The sequence below is a fragment of the Panthera leo genome, chromosome B1, assembly GCF_018350215.1.
Source record: "Panthera leo isolate Ple1 chromosome B1, P.leo_Ple1_pat1.1, whole genome shotgun sequence".
Classification (NCBI taxonomy): domain Eukaryota; kingdom Metazoa; phylum Chordata; class Mammalia; order Carnivora; family Felidae; genus Panthera; species Panthera leo.
The window spans coordinates 115,794,724-115,817,743 of NC_056682.1; positions in this window are offsets into that span (position 1 = coordinate 115,794,724).

Here is a 23,020-nt window from a genome sequence, read left to right on the forward strand (position 1 = left end):
TTACCTAAAATTTCTAGCAAATATCCAACAAATAGAAAATACCAAAGTGCCAAGCTAGTAATGGGTGCTCAATGTTTATTCAATAAGTGAATAAGTGAATAAAATATTTATGGATTTGATGTTAATAAATAATAAATATGCAGGTTGCACAAGTTTTGCTAATTATATTTACATTTGAAAATATATACTGTTGTATATGATTATCTCTTTTACTAAGTGTTGGCATAACCTAACAATGTTAATAATAGCTGACATTTTCCTTCTTTTTCCTTAAGTTCTTATTAGCTCAGCCAGAAGGCTCACAAGAAAAGAAAGTACAACAGACTGATAAAAAAATCTTTAATATTTATACAGAGTATTTGCTTTTCCATGAGTTTGTATATCCTATCTCTTGGCACTATCACAGGCATATCTATTTATTTGATACAATGATAGCATCCCTACAGTTCATTCTCTGGGACCATTCTCTTAGGAACTAAAACAAAAGGTCCTGATATCAAAAGCTATATAGAAAAAAGTTTAAGTCACTTTGTGCATGCTATTTTCTAGATACCTAAAATGGAGCTTAGAGAATGATAAAAGAAAGTACAATAAGGGAGACATGTTAATCATTATTATCAAATAACCAAACTTTTAAAAATTTAAATGATTGCTGAAGTCCCTAGTGGGGGGAAATGTCTGCTTGCAAGTCGGACTTTACAGACCACCCCTTAAAGAGAAATAAACAAATACGATTGGGATTTAATTTGAGGATCTAGCTTAATTGATTACAGATGTAGGTAAACTACTAATTGGAGTCATGAGCACGATGCCATTTTAATAATTTGCTGGTTCAGCTAGTGGTTTTCTGGCCTTTTGAAATTTTTGATTCATTATTTAATGCCTACTATTGAACCCATGGATTCTATGAAGTTCAATTTATTTTTAAAGAACAATCCATCTCAATGTGTACTTCTAATAAGATTAATTTAGGTGACCCATAATACACTCTTTTTGAAGACAAGAGGAATTAAGGAACAAGCTTCAGTTGAATGCCTGCTTTGGGGTTAGGTACAACTGGGGCAGATTTTGACTTAAGTGACACTATTTCAGCTCCTTTCCCTCAAAATATTCCCACCAGAACATGAGTATGATGGAAACAGAGGTAAATAATGATAATAATAATAATAATAATAATTTAAAAAATAAAAATAAAAAATAAAATAAAAAGCAAAGAATGGGGAACCATGCAATTAAAAAAAAAAAAAAGATCCAGTCACTAAATTGACAGAAAACAACGCTCTATGAATATTTCTTAATTTTGCCTATAAAGGGCTTTCTGAACAAAACAACCCCACCAGGCACCGGTATTAAGTATGACTGAAGGGTAGACAAATCTTGAGAATTAGAGACCACCAGTAACAATTAGGAACATCTTCCTTGGAGACATTTGCTTATATTCCAAGGATTGTAAGCCTAAAGAACATCCCTTTTTCTTCCTAGAGAGAATTCATTTATATTCTAGAGCATAGGTCTCTATCTATGAAGGGGAGAAGAGTCAACTGTGCCCGCTGCCCTATGTAAGCTTCTAGGTTTATAACATCAGGGTCTCTTTTCTGTTGGACAAACTCCACTGTGTGCTCAGGTGACACCTGCAATCATTGTTTTTTCCCCATGAGGTACTGCACCAGGAGGAACTGATGATGCAGAATTTTCCATGAGTAATTAAAAGTCTATCTCTGGTCTTGAGGTATTGCGATTCTGTGTGTTTTTTTTTGTGTGTGTACACATGCACATGCATGTAGATATAGAGATATACGAAAATGTGCAACACAGACCCTTCAGAATTTCGGATTCAACATAGCTTAATTCACTTTCTCAAGCCCAGTATTTCCACCTGTACCTGTTTTGAATCCGTGAAGATTTTGACACTACAAAGAATAGTAAGGACAGATGTGAAAAAAAGGGTTATTATAAAAATACAGGTGGAAAAGTAATACCTAAGACTCTATTATATGCAGATCAATTTTAACAAGTGACAGTACACCCTTTGGAAAGTCTATGCATGCATCAATTTGCATACCATAGGACATTTAAACTGGAGCTAGTGAAAAAAAAAAACCAAATTGCAGACAATTAATTGAAGATGATTTTATTTACACAAAGTAAACATTACAAATTTAAATTCTATATTTTCAGAGTTGCATTATGTCTGTGGTTACATGAGAAAAGTAAGGAAATGATAAAATTCAGGTCAGTAGCCTGAGGGAAATGGGGGATATAGTTGTGAAAGGCTAAACAGGAGGCTTCAGAGAAATGAGTAATATTTTATTTTCTAAATATTTATTTTATTATTTTCTGTAAACTATACAGACATTACTTTATAGTTACGTGTATGAAATATTTTATTACAATTTTTAACTTACCAAAATTTTGAGTTAACTGCCATCGCCACAGCTGGGTGATGAATGAAAAGATCTTAGTAACAACATGAGTGCCTATGTTACCTAAGGCACAACAAATATGGATATTTCATTTATTAATTCACTCATCCATAAGTATTTATTGAACACCTATTATGTGTCATTGTTCTAAGTGCTTATGAAACTATTAGGAAGACAAGATGGAACAAAGGTGAGCAGCTAAAAGGCTATTGCAATAATACAGACGGAAGATGATGGTGGCTTTGACAGGGTGGTAGCAATGGAGGTAAGTCATCTGATACTAGTTTTATTTTAATAGAAGAACAGGACTTCCTGATAGTTTAGAGATAGGATGTAGAAAAAAAGTAGTACAACTCTGAAGTTTTGACATAAGCAACTGGAAAGATGGAGTTTCCATATATGAGGGAGGTTAGAAGGTGGGTGAAGCAGGCTTGATGGAAAAGGAAATTTGATATCTCCATCAGATACCCAAGTGACACTGGATGTATAGGTCTGGAGTTCAAGAGAAAATTATTTAAACACCATATGTTATAGCTTCCCAGGTCTATCAACTAAAAGTATCTTATTTTTGCTTGAAATTTTCATTTGAGTTCTTTTCTTACTAAGGTAACACTGTTAACAATACCTGTAGTTGTCTTTTGACTTAGAACTATATTTTTAACAGTTATTTTTAATGCTAAGGTATATAACATTTAACTTCAACACAAATATATAAATGTGTATGTGTGTGTGGATGTCTGTGCGTTTAATAAACTACAGTGCTAATATGTTTTTGGCACTGATTTTCAAACTTCCCCACTGGGAAACTTTGAAACATTAGCCAGTGATAGCTAAGGAAAATGTCTCTGTCACCTTCTAGCTCTCCACTGTCTTTTCACAGACCTTTATGGTGACCCGTAGCATTCTGGACTGAAATAGACATTTCTTTCTTTCATGATGTTAAAACCAATTACAAAGCTGTTTTTGTGTCTTTGTTTTTATGTGATCAAGTGTCAGTCTTTAAATAGAGAGCCTAATAATTTATCTGGCTTTAGTTATCTCTGTTTTAAACTATAGGTCCTTTGATTAGTTGTATCCCCCCACACTAAACATTCTGATTTTACAAGAGAAATTGCAACTCAGTCTCAGTTTGGAATGCTCTCTCATATTCAGTCTAGATTTTTTAACCCTGTCTCTGACTTCTGCAGCAACAATGGGACACATTTTACAGATATTCTTATTGCTTTTTGTAATTAAAACAGAGTAGCTTCCAAGTGGCTCAAATACTAACTGGAAAAAGTCTCCCTCTTTATGGAAAATCCATGATTGCTATGTTACTTCATGTATAACATTAGAAAATATGCCCTTGGCTCTAGAACTTGAAAATTTACTACTTGATTATATTATATATTATATTATATTATATTATATTATATTATATTATATTATGTTATATTATATTACATTATAATACATCCTATTTTGTGAGGCTACCTCAAGCCTACGGTATGATTTTCAACTTTGCTATATTCAGAAATTTGATTATCAGTTGGCCCATTGCATCAGGATAGGCAAATTTAGAACACTAATTTATTGTTTTATACATAAAATATAAATTCCAAAAGGGTAAAACTATAGTGCTCACTTGACTTTTATTTTCCCATCCATAGAAAATTTACATAAATAGCCAAATTTCTACCGGAATATTGTTTAGTAGATTGAGTAACATTATTCTCAATAAGTAATTGATTGCCTTTAATACCTAAGGTTTTCAAATTTAAGAAATATTTAATGTATTTAAGAAATAAATTACAATTAGAGAAACTTTCCTCTATATTTTGCTGCTGACAAAGTTTTAATCTTTGATACTCCTTTTTCTAGGACTCACAGCGACCCTCACTAATCTTGGTATGTATTATTTTCTCAGATGTGTAACAGTACTCTTTTTTTATATCAATTATATTGAAGTAATATCCATTCACTCAATATATTTGTTAATATCTACTTTCTATCATATACTATATTAAGCACAGAGATATAAATTTTTAAAAAATGCCCCCTGGCTAAAAAGTATAAATAATATAATACAGAATGAAAATTTATTAAGTAAATAGTTTTATTTCATTGTGGTACATGTTTTTTCAGATTATTAAGTTATAAATTAAACTATTAATAGGCTATTCTAAGTTTGCTTTAAAAAGATCTTAGAAATAAACCTCAAAGAGTTTTAGCTAATCTGCAGGTAACTTTATTTATAAGCTAATACATCAGAACAAAATCCAGACATTCACCAATGAAACATTCACTATGTCCTAAACTCAATAAAAAATAATAAAATATGCTAATAAGCATGCCAGGAGAAAAATCTGAAAATAAAAACATTCTCAATAATGAAAGAAAAGATGATAGAATTACCTGAAAAAGGTCTTAAGAGAGCCATTATAAATATGTCCCATGTGTTTAAAACTTTGAAGAAAAATATGGACATAAGCGACATGGGATATGGAAAATAATTCAGAGGAACTTCTAGAGATCAAAAATAAAACATATGAAATGAAAAATTTACTGGATGGCACTAATAAGAGTTAAACTTTGAAGAAGAAAAGGTCGGTGACCTTGGCCCACAGAAACAAAAACTATCAAACTGAATGACAAAGAGAAAAAACTGAAAATAAAATAAAAAGATTCTCAGTGACCTATGTGACATGTTAACAGGCCTAATACATGTGTAATTGGAGTTGCAAAATGTATACATGTGAGGGGATGAGGGACAAAAAACTATGTGAGGAATAATGCTGAAAATATTCTCATAATGGATGAATTTTATAATCCGACAAAATCAAGACACTAAATGAAACCAATGCAGGATAAACATGAAGAAAAGTACACTAAGACATATCGTAATCAAACTATGGTAAGCCAGCAATAAAGAAAAAAAAAAAGAAGAAGAAGAAAATGCTAGAGAAAATAGACATCTCACCTATGTTTGATAGTTACTTTATGTGTCAACTTGACTAAGCTAAGGGATGCCCAGATAGCTGGTAAAATATTGTATTTGGGTGTGTCTGTAATGGTGTTTTCAGATGAAATCTGCATTTGAATTGGTAGACTGAGTAAAGATCACCCTCACCAATGTGGGTGGATATCATATAATTGATTGAGAGTCTGAATTGAACAAAAAAAATGGAGAAAGAGAAAATATGTCCTTTGCTTGAGTTGGAATAACCATCCTTTCCTGCCTTCAGATACCAGTGACCTTCGTTCTTAGATCCTGGGACTCAAATTGGAACTTAAACCATTGACTCCCCTGGTTCTCAGGCCTTCAGATTTGCACTGGAACTACACCACCTGCTTTCTTGGACCTTTAGTTTACAGACAACAAATTGTAGCACTTCTTGGCCTCCATAATCATGTGAGCCCATTGCTATAATAAATACCCTCATCTATCATCTATTTATCTATCTCTCTGTCTTAAAGGCTTTGTTTCTTTGTTGAACCCTGAATAATATGCTACAAAAAGAGAAAAATTATCACAGATGTCTCATTACAAAATATGAGACATTGTTTCATACCAAAATAGAGATATTATTACATTACAAAATAGACACATAAAATAGAGATATTTTAATATTTTAAGAGATGATACAGAAAACTCTTAGAAAATGGTAAATTCTGAGATGGAACTTTAGAACTCTACAAAAGAAAGAATAATGCTGAAAATGGTAAATAAAAGATGTTTTCTCATTTGCAATTTTGTTTTAAATTATACTTTACTGGGGGTGCCTGGCTGGCTCAGTCAGTTAAGCATCCGATTTCAGCTCAGGACATGATCTCGCAGTTTGTGAGTGAGCCCCGTGTCAGGTTCTGTGCTGACAGCTTGCTCAGAGCCTGGAGCCTGCTCCGGATTCTGTCTCCCTTTCTCTGTGCCCTTCCCCTGCTCACACTCTGTCTCTGTCTCTCTCAAAAATAAATAAACATTAAAATAATAATAATAATAATAATAGTAATAAATTATACTTTACTGAAAAAAATGTATTGCATATAGTTTATGGCACATATAGAATAAATTTCATGACAATAAGAGCACCTACAATGGAAGGGGATAATGGAAGTATACTATTGTGGAAGTGATATATAATATTGAAGGATAAATTATAATAAGATAAAGATAAAATTTTAAAACAAGTACAACCATGAAAAAAGCAAGTAAACTAATATCGGAATTAAAAACACATGGAAACTTCATTTCAAAAGAAGGAAATAAAGTAGGAAAAGGAAAAAGAATAAAATGGGATAAATAGGAAACAAATAGCAACATTGTAGATGTAAAGCCAACCAGATTGATAATTACATTAACTATGAATTGTCTAAATACTCTAATTAAAAAGACAACTATTGTCAGACAAAATACAAAAGTAAGACCCAACCATATATTGTCACTCAAAACTATTTTAAATATAAATACTTCAATAGGCTAAAAGCAAATTGATGATAAATATAGATCATACAAACACTAATCCTAAGTAAGGATTACATTAAAGAGTTTAAATTTCATTCTATAAAACATATCTCTAAAGTTGAGTATTAAAGACATTTCTACATGTATAGAGAATATATTAGAATTTCTATTTTTATTTATTTTCTTTAAAAATAGGGAAAACAAAGTTTTAATTTCAATGAATATAGATCTCCACCTCATACTATGTGAGATGATTAAAATATCCCATATGGAACTCACAATAACTCCAAGGAAGAAAGAGAAAGTTCCCAAATGGAGAAGTTTATATGTATGCTTTTTGAGTATTTTGAGTATACACTCTGTGTTCAATTAAATTTATTCATGAACTACATTTCTAATTTTATCAACATTAACTAAACTAACCTCCATAACACAGACAAATGGTTTAAGAAACAACCTTCTAAATATAATGCTAATAGTGCAAACTTACCAATGAAACCATAGTAGAGCTAGCATTTCATCAGCCACATTATGAGGTTAAAAATAATTATTTAAGATCGAAGTCAGAATCATGCCAGCATGAATCATTCCTTTTTATTTTTTTCTTTCCAGTGTACAACTAAGTAGACATCCATAACCAAACAAAAGTTCCTCTGGATGGCACACCAGTACACCCCAGAGATCCATCCATCTGTGCATTGGAAAGTGGATGAATTTGACCTCAGTGGATACTTCAGACCCAAAGGAGTTGAGGCAGTGGTGGCAGCATTCTCTCTAGTAGAAGAGGTAGAAAGTGAAAGAAGAGAGAGAAAGTCTGTCTGGTCACAAAGGCTACAGGTGAAGGGTCACCTTGTTCTTCAACAACACCTAGATTTCTAAGGAGAGACCTCTACGTCTGAAGGTAGGAAAAGGAAAGAAAGAGAAGAAAGCAAAAAGAACTGAAGGAATGTGTTTACTGCTCTCTCCCCTGGGATTTTAGCAAGAGATTTGCCAACTCACCTCTGGGACTTCCCCAATTGAGAATTACCCCCCACCCACCCACACACACCAAGCCATGGACATACCCAAAGCCCCAGGTGCTAAGTCCACAGCCCCCCCCCCCCCAACTCTGAAACCAGTGGTTTTTTTGTTGGTTTATTTGTTTGTTTATGTCAATGTATGTATTCCCAACTTTAAAGGAAGATCAGCTCTAGTAAGCTAAACCAAAAACTTGTTCTGTAGTAGATTCTTCTATAAAACAAAAGAAATGTTTCTAATTGCCAGCCTGTTGAATTTTTACAATCAAAGTAAACAAAACTTCCCTAAATAAGAAAGGTGTTTGTTTCTTTAAATCCAATTGCAGAGACACATTTCATCAAAAACATGGAAAAACAAAAAAAAACCCAGGGTAATATAGTATCAGAGAAAGAAAATTACAAATCTTTAGCAACCAAACTCAAAGACGTAGAATGTATTGTCTAACTCATAGAGAATTCAAAATAGCCATTATGAAGAAATTCAGTAAGCTCCAAGAAAACTTATAAAAGTAATTTAATGAACTGAGGAGTAAAATTACTCAGTGATGAATAATTGAAAGCTCTTCCTCTAAGATCAGAAACAGAACAAGGATACCCTATGCCACCATTCCTATTTAACACAGTACTGTCCCAACTAAAGCAATTAGGTAAGACAAAGAAATAAAAGGCATCCAAATAAGAAAAGAAGAAGTAAAACTGTTGCTATTTGCTTATGATATAATGTTATATATAGAAAATTCCAAAGAGTCAGCCAAAAAAACTTTTGGAACTAGTCAACAATTACAGTAAAGTTGCAGGATACAAAATCAGAATACAGAAATCAGTTACATCCTTTTAACTAATGACAAAACATCTGGAAAAGAATTTTAAAAATGATCACATTAACAATAGCATAAAAAACAATAGAATACTTAGGAATAAATTTAACCAAGTAAGTGTAAGATCTGAAAACTACAAGACTTTGCTGAAAGAAATCAAAGAAGATTCAAACACATGGAAAGACAACCCATGTTCATGAATTGGAAAAACCAATGTTAAAATATCCATACCACTTAAAACTATCTACAACTTCAATGCAATCTCTAATAAACCAAAGGCATTCTTCACAGAAATAGAAGAAACAATTCTAAGACTTGTGTGGAAATACCAAAGATATAAATACCCAAATAACCAAAGTAATCCTGAGAAAAAAGTAACAAAGCTAGAGATACCACACTTTATTTCCAACTATACTACAAAGTAATAAAATCAATATGTTACCTGCACAAAAATACACACATAGACCAACAGAACAGAATAGAGAGTCCAAGATTAAATCTCAGCATAAACAGTCAACTAATATTCAACAAAGGAGCCAAGAACAGACAATGGTGAAAGGATAGTCATCAACAAACAGTGCTGGGTAAACTGGAGAAATGCAAGCAGAACAATTAAATTGAACCTCTACCTCACACTACTCCTAAAAATTAACTCAAAATTGATTGAATACTTAAACATAAGACCCAATACCATAAAATGCAAAAATTAAAAAAAAATTGGTTTACCTCAAACTCAAGAGCTTCTACATAGCAAAAGGAACAATTAAAAGACAACCTATCTAATGGGAGAAAATTTTGCAAACCATAATCAGATAAGGGGCTAATATCTAAAATATATTAAGAACTCAGTCAACTTAATAACAAACAATCCAATTAAAATGAGCAAAAACACTAAATAGAGATTTCCAAAGAGAACATCAAAATGGCCAACAGGTACATGTAGGGATGCTCAACATCACTAACCATCAGGGAGATTCAAATCAAAACCACAATGTGATTATCACCTCCCACCTATTAGAATGGCTGTCATCAAGAAGACAGACAATAGGTGCTGGCAAGATGTGGCAAAAAGAGAACCTTTTTACACTGTTGTGAGGATATAAATTGGTCCAATCACTATCAAAAACAATTTGGAGGTTACTCCCAAAATTAAAATAGATCTACCTTATGATCCAGCAATTCCAGTTCTGGGTATATACCCAAAGAGAACGAAAACAGGACAATGTATCTGCACTCTCATGTTTATCGCATTATTCACAATAGCCAAGACATAGAAACAACCTAAATGCCCATTAACAGATAAAAAAGATGTGATATATATAATGGAATATTATTCAATCACAAGAAAGGAGAATATCCTGTTGTTTGTGACAACATGGATGGCCTTTGAGTACGTTATGCTAAGTGAGATAAGTCAGACAGAGAAAGACAATTACTGTAAGATATGATATTCTACCTACATGTCAAATCTAAATAAATCAAATTCATAAAAACCAGAGTAAAATGGTGGTTACTGGGAGATGGGGGATGGGGAGGGATAAGAATGTTTAAGGGTACAAACTTGAAATGAGTAGTAAATAAGCCATAGAGATATAACGCACAGTACAATGAATGCAGACAACATTGTCCTATAATTATGTGCTGTGATAAATATTGCTACAATGGCAACCACATTACAATATATAAATGTATCAAAGTAACATGTACATCTTAAACTTACACAATATTATCTGTATAATGTGTTCAATAAAAAAGATTTGACACAAAATCAAATAAAATAAATGGAAATTAATAGTTATTTATATCCACTATCATTGATGTTTTGTTCTTGAGATATTAGCTTTTGAGAGTGACAGAGCATTTAAATTTTTTTCACATTTAAGTTTTATCCTCTTATTTTTCTATATGGAAATATGTCTTATCTCACTGATAAATAGGATTGTGCAATCAGAAAAGAATGGAAGATAATGGCATAAGAATTACAGAACCATTGAAGGTTCTTTCAATGAACCTTTCTTTCAACAGGACAGTAGCATGGCCATATTTTCACTTAGAAAGCTGGGAATGGAATAAAATACAGGCAAAAAGTTGAGTTTAGAGGCTGTTGTAGTAATTCAGCCAAGAGATTATTAGGACTTGAAATAAGGAAATAGTAAGAATAGAGTGGAGTAGGCTGTTTTGTCAGTGATTTGGCTTCCAAAATTAAGAAATGTGATGATTGATGCACATGAGGCAGGTGCAATGACAAGACTCAGGCGGAATCAAAGACAACTTTCACCAATGTAGGTTTGGTGCAAGTGTGGTGTGCATCCCAGTGTGCCTTAGGAAGATGTCAAAAACTCCCCCGCGCTCCTTCGTGAAGATTTCAGAACACATTATTTTATTAGTATTAGTATTAGCATTATTGGGTTTTAATTGACATATAAGATAATTTCAGGTATACAACATAGTGATTCAATATTTGTATATGTAATAAAAAAATCACAAGTCTGCTTAACATCTGTTACCATATATAGTTATAAATTCTTTTTCTTGTGATAAGAACTTTTAAGATCCAGAACATATCCCATACACTGCTAATCTTATTTGTTTTCATATGGAGTTATTAGGTATATTATAAAGATATAATCCCTGACTTCCAGATCAACTCAGTTTAATATAAATTTATTAAATATCTAGTGAATATCTCTGTTCGTCAGCTCCATATGAAATTTGAGAAGCATGTTCCACTTGAGGTTCACATTATTAAATGATAATAAATTTGCATGTTGCAACAGTACCATATATTTATTATATATCTATCCACATTTTCCACTTATCACTCATTCCTTGAGACTATTATATAATAAGGGGCAAATATGAAAAAAAGACTGATTTAACCAGAGAATCTATAGTCAAAAATTTTTTTATACAATGCCTTCACTGTTTTCCTTGCATTTTGCAGTGTTGTCATTTTCCTTTTCTGAGCACTTTTATCTGCCTTTTCTCATATCCTCTCTCTGAGATTGGAAAAAGCTACAATTATTAATGATACAGTGATAAGTGACTCTGAACAACAGAATAAACTCTAAGCCAAAACGAGTGAAAAATTACACTATTGCTGCCAGTGAAAATCACAGCTTGAAAATATATAACTGCATGGCTGAATGAGAAAAACAGAAAGAAGGGAGCACAGTAAGAAGGGAAATGGGGCAAAGGAAAAAGAGAGGTGGCATGTGCCACAAAGAATAAAGACATGGGTCCCCAGTCTTCCTGAACTCTGGCAGTGACCTTGGTAAAGAAAACACAATCCTTGTCTGACATTACATACTTTCCTGATATGTGGAAGGAAATGATTACAGGGGCTTCATATTAATACAAAAAGAAAGCAAAAGATTTTAACTAGTTTTGAAGAATACATGGAGTATATTCTCTGAAAACTGGTGGATCATAGATACTCGGCCTGCAAGTATTTAACAAAGAAGAACACTGGGAAAGTTTTACTTTTTATTTTTTTACCTTCTTCCCTTTTTGGCTCCTAATTGTTTAGAATTCCTGACACATATAATTAGACAAAAATAAAATGCAAAAGAAATTCCTACTGGCATTTGGCAATATAAATATTATGTGTACGGGGATGATGTTTTGTTAACATTCTGCAATACCCTGTTTTCAATTTCCTCCATTCTTTTATATAATAAAATTTTAGTTATGCCTCCGGATACAGGGTAAATTAGGCAAAGTTTAAAGCCCTGTCTTCCTAATTAATCTTCTTGTAAAATATCCTAAAAGTCCATTTAATTGGTTCCTTCAGGAGTTTAAATAGAAGGGCACTAAAAAATTCACATGTGACAAAATGTTTGACACAAGAGTCTGAAATAGTGAAATTACACCATACCTATCTGGTCTTACTTAGATTATTCTCTAATCTATAGGGGTAGGTATTTATTTTCCAGCTCTTTCTTGATTAATATTCCTAATGACCTCCAGATAAAGGCTCTTTGCAACTCTCAGAGAGATTAGTTTACAGTTTCTTGTTAAATTCTTATTTTCTGGTTTTCACTCTCCTTTAAATTTTTTATCAGAATGTCACCCATTGTCCACATTTTTATTTATGTATTAAAGTTAGTTAAAATATCACTTTAAAGACATTTACATAATACATAAACAGAATGTGAGGTATGTAGCTGTGTGAATGCACATATACCCAGACACGATGGAATATTATTCAGTCTTGAAAACGAAATAAATTCCTTTTTTTTAATGTTTATTTATTTTTGAGAGAGAGAGTGAAAGCAGATGAGGGGCAGAGGGGGGGGGACAGAGGACCTGAAGTGGGCTTAATGCTGAGAACAGTGAGCTGACAGCAGTGAGCCTGATGTGGGGGCTCAAACTCAGGAACCATGAGAACACAACTGAAGTCAGATGCTCAACCGACTGAACCACCCAGGCTCCCTGGAAGTAAGTTCTGACCCATGGTCAGAACATGGATGAACCTTGTCATCAACGGCATGGATGAACCTTGACGACATGACAGAGACTCAGGACATTCTGAGTGAAATAAACCAGCCACAAAAAGACAAATGCTGCATTATTCCACTTACATGAGCTACCTAGAGTAGTCAGATTCATAGGAATAGTTAGCAGACACTTCCAGCTCAGTCTGGGTGCAGGCATGGGTACCAGTGGGCCTCCGTTCATTCTTTCCAGATTAACTACAACACTGCAACTGTTTTTGTAAGGAAACTGCTGATTTTTGCTGTGAACCCTCTCCTACATCTGAGTCCTTGTACAACTAACACTCTGCACACTGTCCACTTTCCTTCAGGGACCCCCACCCCCAGGAGTTCCAGTTTGCGCAAAGTACAGCACAGCAGTAGCTTCACTTCTCTCCAATCTCCTGGTGCCATGCCTGCAGTCTCCTGGGATTAAAGACCAAGTGGGTCAGTAAGGAGCACTGCAAGGACTGTTACTGACTGAAGAGGTGAGGGCAGCAGCTCATCTACTGCAAAATGAGCCCAAAGCACAAGCAGAAACAGATGTAGTTCCTTTGTCTATGAAATAGTGTGCAATATTGTATCATTTTCTTGGGAAATAGTGTCAGCTTATAGGAAGAAAAATACAATTTACAGATTTTGTTTTCTTTTTTTAAGTTTATTTGTATATTTTTTTGAGAGGGAAAGAGAGAGCACCAGCAGGGAAGGGACAGAGAGAGAGGGAAAGAGAGAGAAAACCCCAAGCAGGATTTGCACTGCCAGCATGAATCCCAATGTGGGGCTCGAACCCATGAACCTGAGAAATGATGATCTGAGACAAAACCAAGAGTCAGAAGCTTAACTGACTGATCTACCCAGGCACCCCAAAACATTTTGTTTTCTAAAAAAATTTGTTGGAGTAGAAAGAAGAATGATGGTTGCCAGGAGTTGTGGAAGAGAGGAAATTGGGAATTATTGTTTAATGAGTACAGAGTTTTAGTTTTGCAAGATGAAAAGTGTTCAGGAGATGGATGGTCATGATGGTAACTCAATACTGGGAACTGCTTAGTGCCACGGTACACTTAAAAATGCTTAAGATGTTAAATTTTTGTTATTTAAATTTTATAGCAATTAAAAATATTTTTAAAAGATTTATGTTTCCTTATCTTACTCCATTTATTTGTTGTCCATTCATTTTTAATTTAATGTAATTAATTTGTTTAAATGTTTATTTATTTAGAGAACATGTGCGTGCAAGTGGGGAAGGGACTGAAAGAGAGAGGGGAAGACAGAATCCCAAGCAGGCTCCACGCTGTCAGTGCAGAGCCCAACATGGGGCTTGATCCCACGAACCATGAGATCATAACCTGAGCCAAAAACAAGAGATGGACACCCAACCAACTGAGCCACCCAGGAGCTCCATCCCATTTTTTTAAATATATAGATGTAAAACAAGAATATATTCTTCTAAGAGATTCAAACAATATAGAATTTTATAGAGCAAAACAATACTCTTTGTTGACTTATACCAAATTCTCCCTTTCCCAGGGTCACAGGTCATGTTTATCCTTCCAGTTTCTATTGTCTATGGGATAGATATAAATTTATATATATAATGTGTATGTTTTACATATGCATATTATATATGGATTTCTTTTAACCTTAATGGGTCATGCCATATACATAGTTCTCAGACTTACTTTTGCCATTTAATATGTCTTACAGATATTTCCAACTCAGTTCATATGGCTTTTCTTCATTCTTTTTAACAGCTGTACAGCATTCCATATAGCAAATACTATCATTTATTTAATCATTTTTCTATTGAAACATTGAAGTTGTTTCTTCTTTCATTTTCAAATGTTTGACATGGGTAAATGCCTACTCTGTGCTGAACAATGTACTAAAACCTTTGAATGGAATACACCCAGCACCATCTTAGATTTAGATTCTCTGAGGTGGGGCACCTGGAGGTTCCATTGGTTAAGTACCTGACTCTTGATTTTGGCTTAGGTCATGATCTCATGATTCATGAGATTAAGCACTTCATCGGGCTTTGGACTGACAGCACAGAGTCTGCTTGGGATTCTCTCTCTCCCTCTCTCTGCCCCCCGCCCCCTCTCAAAATAAATAAATAAACATTAATAGAGTCTCTGAGGTGATGGGCCTTGACGACAATGATGACGATGATGACGATGACGACTACTACTACTATGACTTCTTCTTCTGCTTCTGCTTCTTCTTGTATTCTTCTACAAGTTAGTAAAGAAAATGTATATACATGCATACATGTCAAATATATAAATGTGAATTATAACAAATGAAAGTAAAAATTTTAAGAAATTAGGGGCACCTTGGTGGCTCCATCAGTTAAGCTTTGGCTCAGGTCATGATCTCATGGTTAGTGAGTTTGAGTCCTGCTTCAGGTGAACTCGGACTCTGCTTTGGGTGAGCCCAAGCCCCTCATTGGGTGAGCATGAGCCCCACTTCAGGTGAGCATGAGCCCTGCTTTGGGTGAACATGAGCCCCGCTTCAGGTAAACATAAGCCCCACTTTGGGTAAACCTGCTTCTTTCTTTCTCTTTCCCCCCGCCCCATCCCTTGTGACATTCCTTCTCTCTCTCTCTCTCTTTCTGCCCCTTGCTCACTTGAGCCCTCTCTCAAAAAAAAAATTAATAAATTAATAGAAATGTGATATCCAGAGGACTTGCTTTGGCATTGCTAAAACTGGACAAGAATAATTTTTTTTTCCAGGCAAAGTACTGCTATTCCAGGGCTTGCTATAGTAAAAATAAGGAATTCAAATATCATACTTCCCTCTCTCAATTCCTTGCCTTGCAACCATGGAGGATATTTCAAAAACACATTTTTAATCCTTCTAAAAGGAGGATAATATGGTAGTATAACAATCCCTGGGCTGCTGAAGCCCAGATAAAACTAAAAGCATTCTTTTAGGGAAGGCAGTCCATAACAACTAGTGATCTATTGGTGTTACAAAGGAATCTGAGCTTTCAAACCAAGACAGTAAGTTTAATATTATTAGTATATTAGTTATAAATGCTACAATTTTTTAAATGCTTGCCCTAGGTATAATAAGCACATAATATTATTGAATTATATGCTTAGTATCCCTCAAATCTATGAGGTAGATATTATTAGATTATTATTTCACAGATAAGCATATTGCCATTTAAAGTCACTATTTCCTGAAGGTTGTATGATTTGGAAGAACAGAAGCAGTACTAAAGCCCAAATCTGTTGGACCTTCAAAACAAATATACTCAGAGAATTGTGCTGTAAGCTGAAACAGCTTCATAATCCCTAGTGAATATTTTTCAAAGCTTTTGGCCATGATATCTTCATAACCACAAGGTTTCAGTTTGTTTGTTTTTCTAAATTCTTTTGAAAAAATAGATGAAAGCAAACAAAATATCATAGCAAAAGGTATCTCCTGACTCTCCATTTTCCCTCCTCCCAAAAGGGAAAGAAAAGATCAGCTACAAAATCTTTTCCCAGCAACAATTTAAGATAATCTAACCCCAGATGCCATTTGTGATGCTCATTTCTGCTATCTTCCAACTCCCTTTGAGCTCCAGCCTACATTCTACCAAGATAAACTTACTTTCCTGGAAAATATACATCATCAATCACTGGCTACTATGTTGGTATCCTTCCCCATTGGCTTCCTTCTCTGTTCCTAAGAACTAAACTCCAAAGAGAAAACTCAGGTGTAAGAAGGCCAGTTAACCACTTAGGGGATTTGTGCGCACAAGTGGAACAGGCTGAAGTAACCCCTATAACATGCAAGAATCATGCCTGAAACAATGTTAACACATGCAGTTTTACAATATAAATTAAGACGATATATATTGCCAAAACATTTCTAAGTTTTTAAAAATTTCTTTCGGTAGGGGTGGGGAGGAAGATGGCAGAGCAGAATGGAAGTTCTCGATTTCTCTCATCCTCAAATGCAGCTAGATCAGCACCAAACCATTTTGCACACCTAGAAAATTGACCTAAGGATTAACACAACAATCTGCATAACTTGAGCCACAGAACTTGGCAGGTATGCAGTGTGGAGAGGTGAACTGGGGAAGAGAGAAGCCATGGAGGGTAGGGAGCTGTTTTTGTGGAGAGAGGACAGAGAAAGGGGGAGAAAGGGGTAGGGGGAGAATGCAGGGAAAGTACCCCTCCCAAAAGTAGCTGGAGAGAAAAAGAAAGAGTGGAAACACAAGGTACTGAACAAGAAATCTGTTCCCCAAAACCATTTGCGGGGAGAAAGGAGAGGGTTTCAATACCATTAGGACTCTATAAACAGGGGAGCACAGAGTCAGAAACTATAGAACTCAATACCTGGTGGTACTCTGGTTTAGAGGAAGGGCAAATCCCCAGGAGCAGGCAGCGAGGTCCGAGGGGTCCATGGGCCACGTGGGGGGAAGCAGTTCCCCTGCTTAGAGGGCATTTAGTAGAGGACATAGGGCCTCCTCTCAGGCAAAGGTCCTAGCGGACCCTAGAGAGCAGCCACATTTGCCAGTATTGGAACAAAAATGCCAAGGCTCAGCAAAACCTGGCACCAGTTGTGTGCTGTGATTGGCCATAATCTCTGAATGTCTGCAACTGCATGATTGCAGGAACTTTTTCTGGGGCAAGCTGGCACCCAGACACAATCCCTGAACTTCTGCCACAGTGTGAGTTTACGAATGTTCCTGGGGGCAAGCCAGCACATTTTTCAGTGGTAGCCTCCCCCAGAGGGTCAGAGCAGGTCTAAACCACAGGGTTCTCAGAGTGAGGGAGGTGCCTCCTGGCAGACTGATGACTTGGACATGAACAGTGCAGAAGCAGGGAGTGAATGGAAACCTGAGACAAAGGAGGGGTACTTGATTGCTGGTCAGTGAGAGTGCAGATTTCCTCTGCCAGCAATTAGAAAGCTGGTTGAAGCAATTTTCACCTCTCTGCACAAGGTCATATATGTTCACATGCACCACACTGATCCATCCCAGTAAGTAAGCAGTACCACCCAGTGGAGAATGGAGCACATATACCAAGCCCTGCCCACTTGCACCCTCCAAGCACATGCCCTAGAGGACCACCACAAATCTCTCCACCTGCTTAATGTGCAGACTTTAGAGTGCTTCATAGTTTGAGCTCTAGGGAAAACTGGATGTAACTTCATTTGGCTTTAATTGTTTGCTGGTTTATCTATTTAGGGATTTGTTGTTTTTGTTTTTGTTTTTGTTTTGATTTTGTTTAAATTGGGGTTTTTTTTTGTTTTTTTTTCTCCTTTCTTTTATTTTTCTTGGATACAGAAAAATAGAAATTTATTTTTATTTCCCTTTTTTAAAATTTTTTTTAAAAATTATTTTTATAAGTCATACAGAGAAAGACAGATAGCATATGTTTTCACTTTTATGTGGATCCTGAGAAACTTCAGAAGACCATGGGGGAGGGGAAGGGGGAAAAAAAAGTTAGAGAGGGAGAGAGCCAAACCATAAGAGACTCTTAAAACCTGAGAACAAACTGAGGGTTGATGGGGGGGTGGGTGATGCACTCCCTTTGAGGAGGGCACCTGTTGGGAGGAGCACTGGGTGTTGTTTGGAAACCAATTTGACAATAAATTTCATATAAAAATTTCTTTTTAAAAATTATTTTTACGTTTTTATTTTTTGTAAATTTTTTATTCTACTTCACTTTATTCATTTAATTTTATTCTATTTTATTATATACATTTTCTTTAATTTTTCAATGTTATTTTTATTTATTTTTGACAGAGAGAGAGAAGTGTGTGAGCAGGGAAGGGGCAGAGAGAAACAGAAACACAGAATCTGAAGCAGGCTCCAGGCTCTGAGCTGTCAGCACAGAGCCTGACATGGGGCTCAAACTTATGAACCACAAGATCATGACTTGAGCCAATCTGAAAGCTTAACTCACTGAGCCACCCAGGAGCCCCTTATTGTATACATTTTTTTTAATTTTTAAACTATTTCTTGTTTTTTTTCTTTTCTTTCCTTTTTATTTCTGTATTCTATCAAGGTTCTTTCAGCAATAGACCAAAACACAATTAGGATCTAGCTTTCCTTATTTGACTTTTTGTGTTGTTTTTAATTTTTAATTTTAATTTAATTTTATTAATTCTTTTTCCTCCTCCAAAATGACAAAATGAAGGAGTTCACCCCAAAAGAAAGAAGAGGAAGACATGACAGCCAGGGGCTTAATCAACAGAGATACAAGCAAGATGTCTGAACTAGAATTTAAAATCACAATAATAAGAATACTAGCTGGGGTTGAAAAAAGCATAATATTCCTTTCTGAAGAGATAAAAGAAGTAAAATCTAGCCAGGACGAAATTGAAAATGCTATAACCGAGATGCAATCTCGAATGAGTGCCCTGGGGGCAAGGATGGATGAAGCAGAGCAGTGAATCAGTGATATAGAAGACAAAATTATGGAAAATAATGAAGCAGAAAAAAAAGAGGGAAACTAAGGCAAAATAGCATGATACAAGAATTAGAGAACTCAGTCACTTATTAAAAAGGAATAACATCTGACACATAGGAGTCCCAGAAGATGGAGAGAAAAAGTGGTAAAAAGTTTATGTGAGCCAATTACAGCAGTAAATTTCTAATCTAGGGGAAAACAGTGACATAAAAATCCAGGAAGCACAGAGAATGCCCATTAGATTTAACAAAAACCAAGCATCAACAAGGCATATCATAGTCAAATTCACAAAATACACAGACAAGGAAAGAATTATGAAAGGATCCAGGGGAAAAAACGTCCTTAACCTATAAGGGAAGACAGGTCAGGTTTGCAGCAGACCTATTTATCCATGGAAATTTGGCAAGCCAGAAAGGAGTGGCAGGATATATTCAATGTGCTGAATTGGAAAAATATGCAGCCAAGAATTCTTTATCCAGCAAGGCTATCATTCAAAATATAAGGAGAGATAGAGTTTCCAAGACAAACAAAAACTAAAGGAGTTCATGACCACTAATCCAGACCCGCAAGAAATTTTCAGGGGCCTCTCTGAGAAGATAAAAGATGAAACAAAACAATAAAGCCCAAAAGCAACAAAGAGAATACCACCAGAAACACCAATGACATAATGGTGGAGACCCATCTATCATGCTAATGGTTGCCAAAAGAAAGCTGGAATAGCCATATTTATATCAGACAAACTAGACCTTCAAATAAAGACTGTAACAAAGATGAAGAAGGGCATTGTATCATAATTAAGGGGTCTATCCACCAAGAAGTCCTAATTGTAAACATTTATGCCCCCAACATGGAGAAAGAACCCAAATATATAAACCAATTAATCACAAACATAAAGAAGCTCATTGATAATAATACCATAATAGTTGATGACTTCAACATCGCACTGACAACAATGGACAGATCTTCTAAGAAGAAAATAAAGAAGGAAACAATAGCTTTGAATGACACAGTGGACCAAAAGGGTTTAACAGATATATTCAGAACATTTCATCCTAAAGCAGAAGAATACACATTCTTCTTGAGTGAACATGGAACATTCTCCAGAATAGATCATATACTGGGACACAAATCATCCCTCAACAAGTACAAAAAGATTGAGATCATACTGTGCATATTTTCAGACCACAATCCTATGAAACTCAAAATCAACCACAAAAAAAACTTGTAAAGACCACAAATACTTGAAGATTAATGAACACCCTACTAAAGAATGAATGGGTTAACCAAGAAATTAAGGAGTAAATTTAAAAGTACATGGAAGCCAATGAAAATGATAACACAACAGCCCAAAACCTCTCGGATGCAGGAAAGGTGGTCATAAGAGGGACAAATATAGCAATCCAGGCCTTACTAAAGAAGGAAAAAGGTGTCACCTAACCTTACACCTAAAGGTGTGAGAAAAGGAACAGCAAATAAAGCCTAAAGCCAGCAGAAGAAGGGAAATAAATTTTAGAGCCAAAATAAATGATATAAAACAAAAAGCCAACAGAAGAATAGATCAACAAAACTAAGAGCTGGTTCTTCAAAAGAATTAATAAAATTGACAAAACCCTAGCCAAATTTATCAAAAAGAAAAGAGGACCCAAATAGATAAAATCATACTTGAAAGAGGAGAGATCACAACCAACACCACAGAAATACAAATAATTATCAGAGAATACTATTAAAAATTATATGCCAAAGAACTGAGCAATCTGGAAGAAATGGACAAATTCTTAAAAACTTACAAACTACCAAAACTGAAACAGGAAGAAATATACAACCTGAACAGACTCATAACCAGCAAACACAAGTCCTGGGCTAGACGGCTTTCCAGGGGAATTTTACCAGATATTTAAAGAAGAATTAATACCTACTGCTCTCAAACTTTCCAAATAACAGAAATAGAAGGAAAACTTCCAAACTCATTCTATGAAGCCAGGATTACCTTGATTCCAAAACCAGATGAAGACCCCACTAAAAAAGAGAATTACAGGCCAATATCCTTGATGAACATGGATGCAAGAATTCTTAATAAAATACTAACAAATCAAATTTAACAGTACATTAAAAGACTTTTTCACCATAATCAAATGGGATTTATTCCTGGGCTGCAGGGAAGGTTCAATATTCATAAATCAATCAATTTATTAAGGTGATACACCACATTAATGAAAGAAAGGATAGGAACCATATGGTCCTCTCAATAGATGCAGAAAAAGCATTTGACAAAATACAGTATCCATTTTCCATAAAGACCCTCAACAAAGTAGGGATAGATGGAACATAACTCAACATATAAAGGCCATATACAAAAGACTCACAGCTAATATCATTCTCAATGGGGAAAAACTGATAGCCTTTCCCCTACAGTCAGGAACAAGACAAGGATGTCCACTATAACCATTAATATTTAACAGTACTGAAAGTCTTAGTCTCAGCAATCAGATTATAAAAATAAATAAAAGGCATCCAAATCAGCAAGGAAGAAGTCAAACTTTTACTATCTGTAGATAAAATGATAGTCTATGTAGAAAACCTGAAAGACTCCACCAAAAAACTGCTAGAACTAATACATGAATTGAGTGAAGTTGCAGGACATTAAATCGAGGTGCACAAATCTGTTGCATTTCTGTATACCAATAACAAAGCAACAGAAAAAGAAATCAAGGAATTGATCAATTTGCAATTGTACCAAAAACAATAGGATACCTAGAAATAAACTTAACTAAAGACAAAAGATATATACTCTGAAAACTATAGAACACTTATGAAAGAAATTGGAGAGCATACAAAGAAATGGAAAAGCATTCCATGCCCATGGATTGGAAGAACAAACATCATGAAAATGTCTATACTACCCAAAGCAATCTACACATTTAATGCAATCCCTATCAAAATACCACTGGCATTTTTCACAGAGCTAGAACAAACAATCTTAAAATTTGTGTGGAACTTCAAAAGAATTGCCAAAGCAATTCTGAAAAAGAAAAACAAATCTGGAAGGATCATAATTCTGGATTTCAAGCTATATTACATAGCTGTATACAGTATGATACTGGCACAAAAACAGACACATAGATCACTGGAACAGAATAGAAAACCCACAAATGGACCTACAACTATGTGGTCAAGGAATCTTCAACAAAGCAGGAAAGAATATTCAATGAAAAAACTACAGTCTCTTTAACAAATGGTGTTGGGAAAACTGGACAGCAACATGCAGAGGAATGAAAGTGGACCACTTTCTTACACCATACACAAAAATAAATTCAAAATGGATTAAACACCTCAGTTAGAGACAGGAAACCATCAAAATCCTAGAGGAGAACACATACAGCAATCTATTGGTGGGAATGCAAACTGGTGTAGCAACTCTGGAGAACAGTATGGAAGTT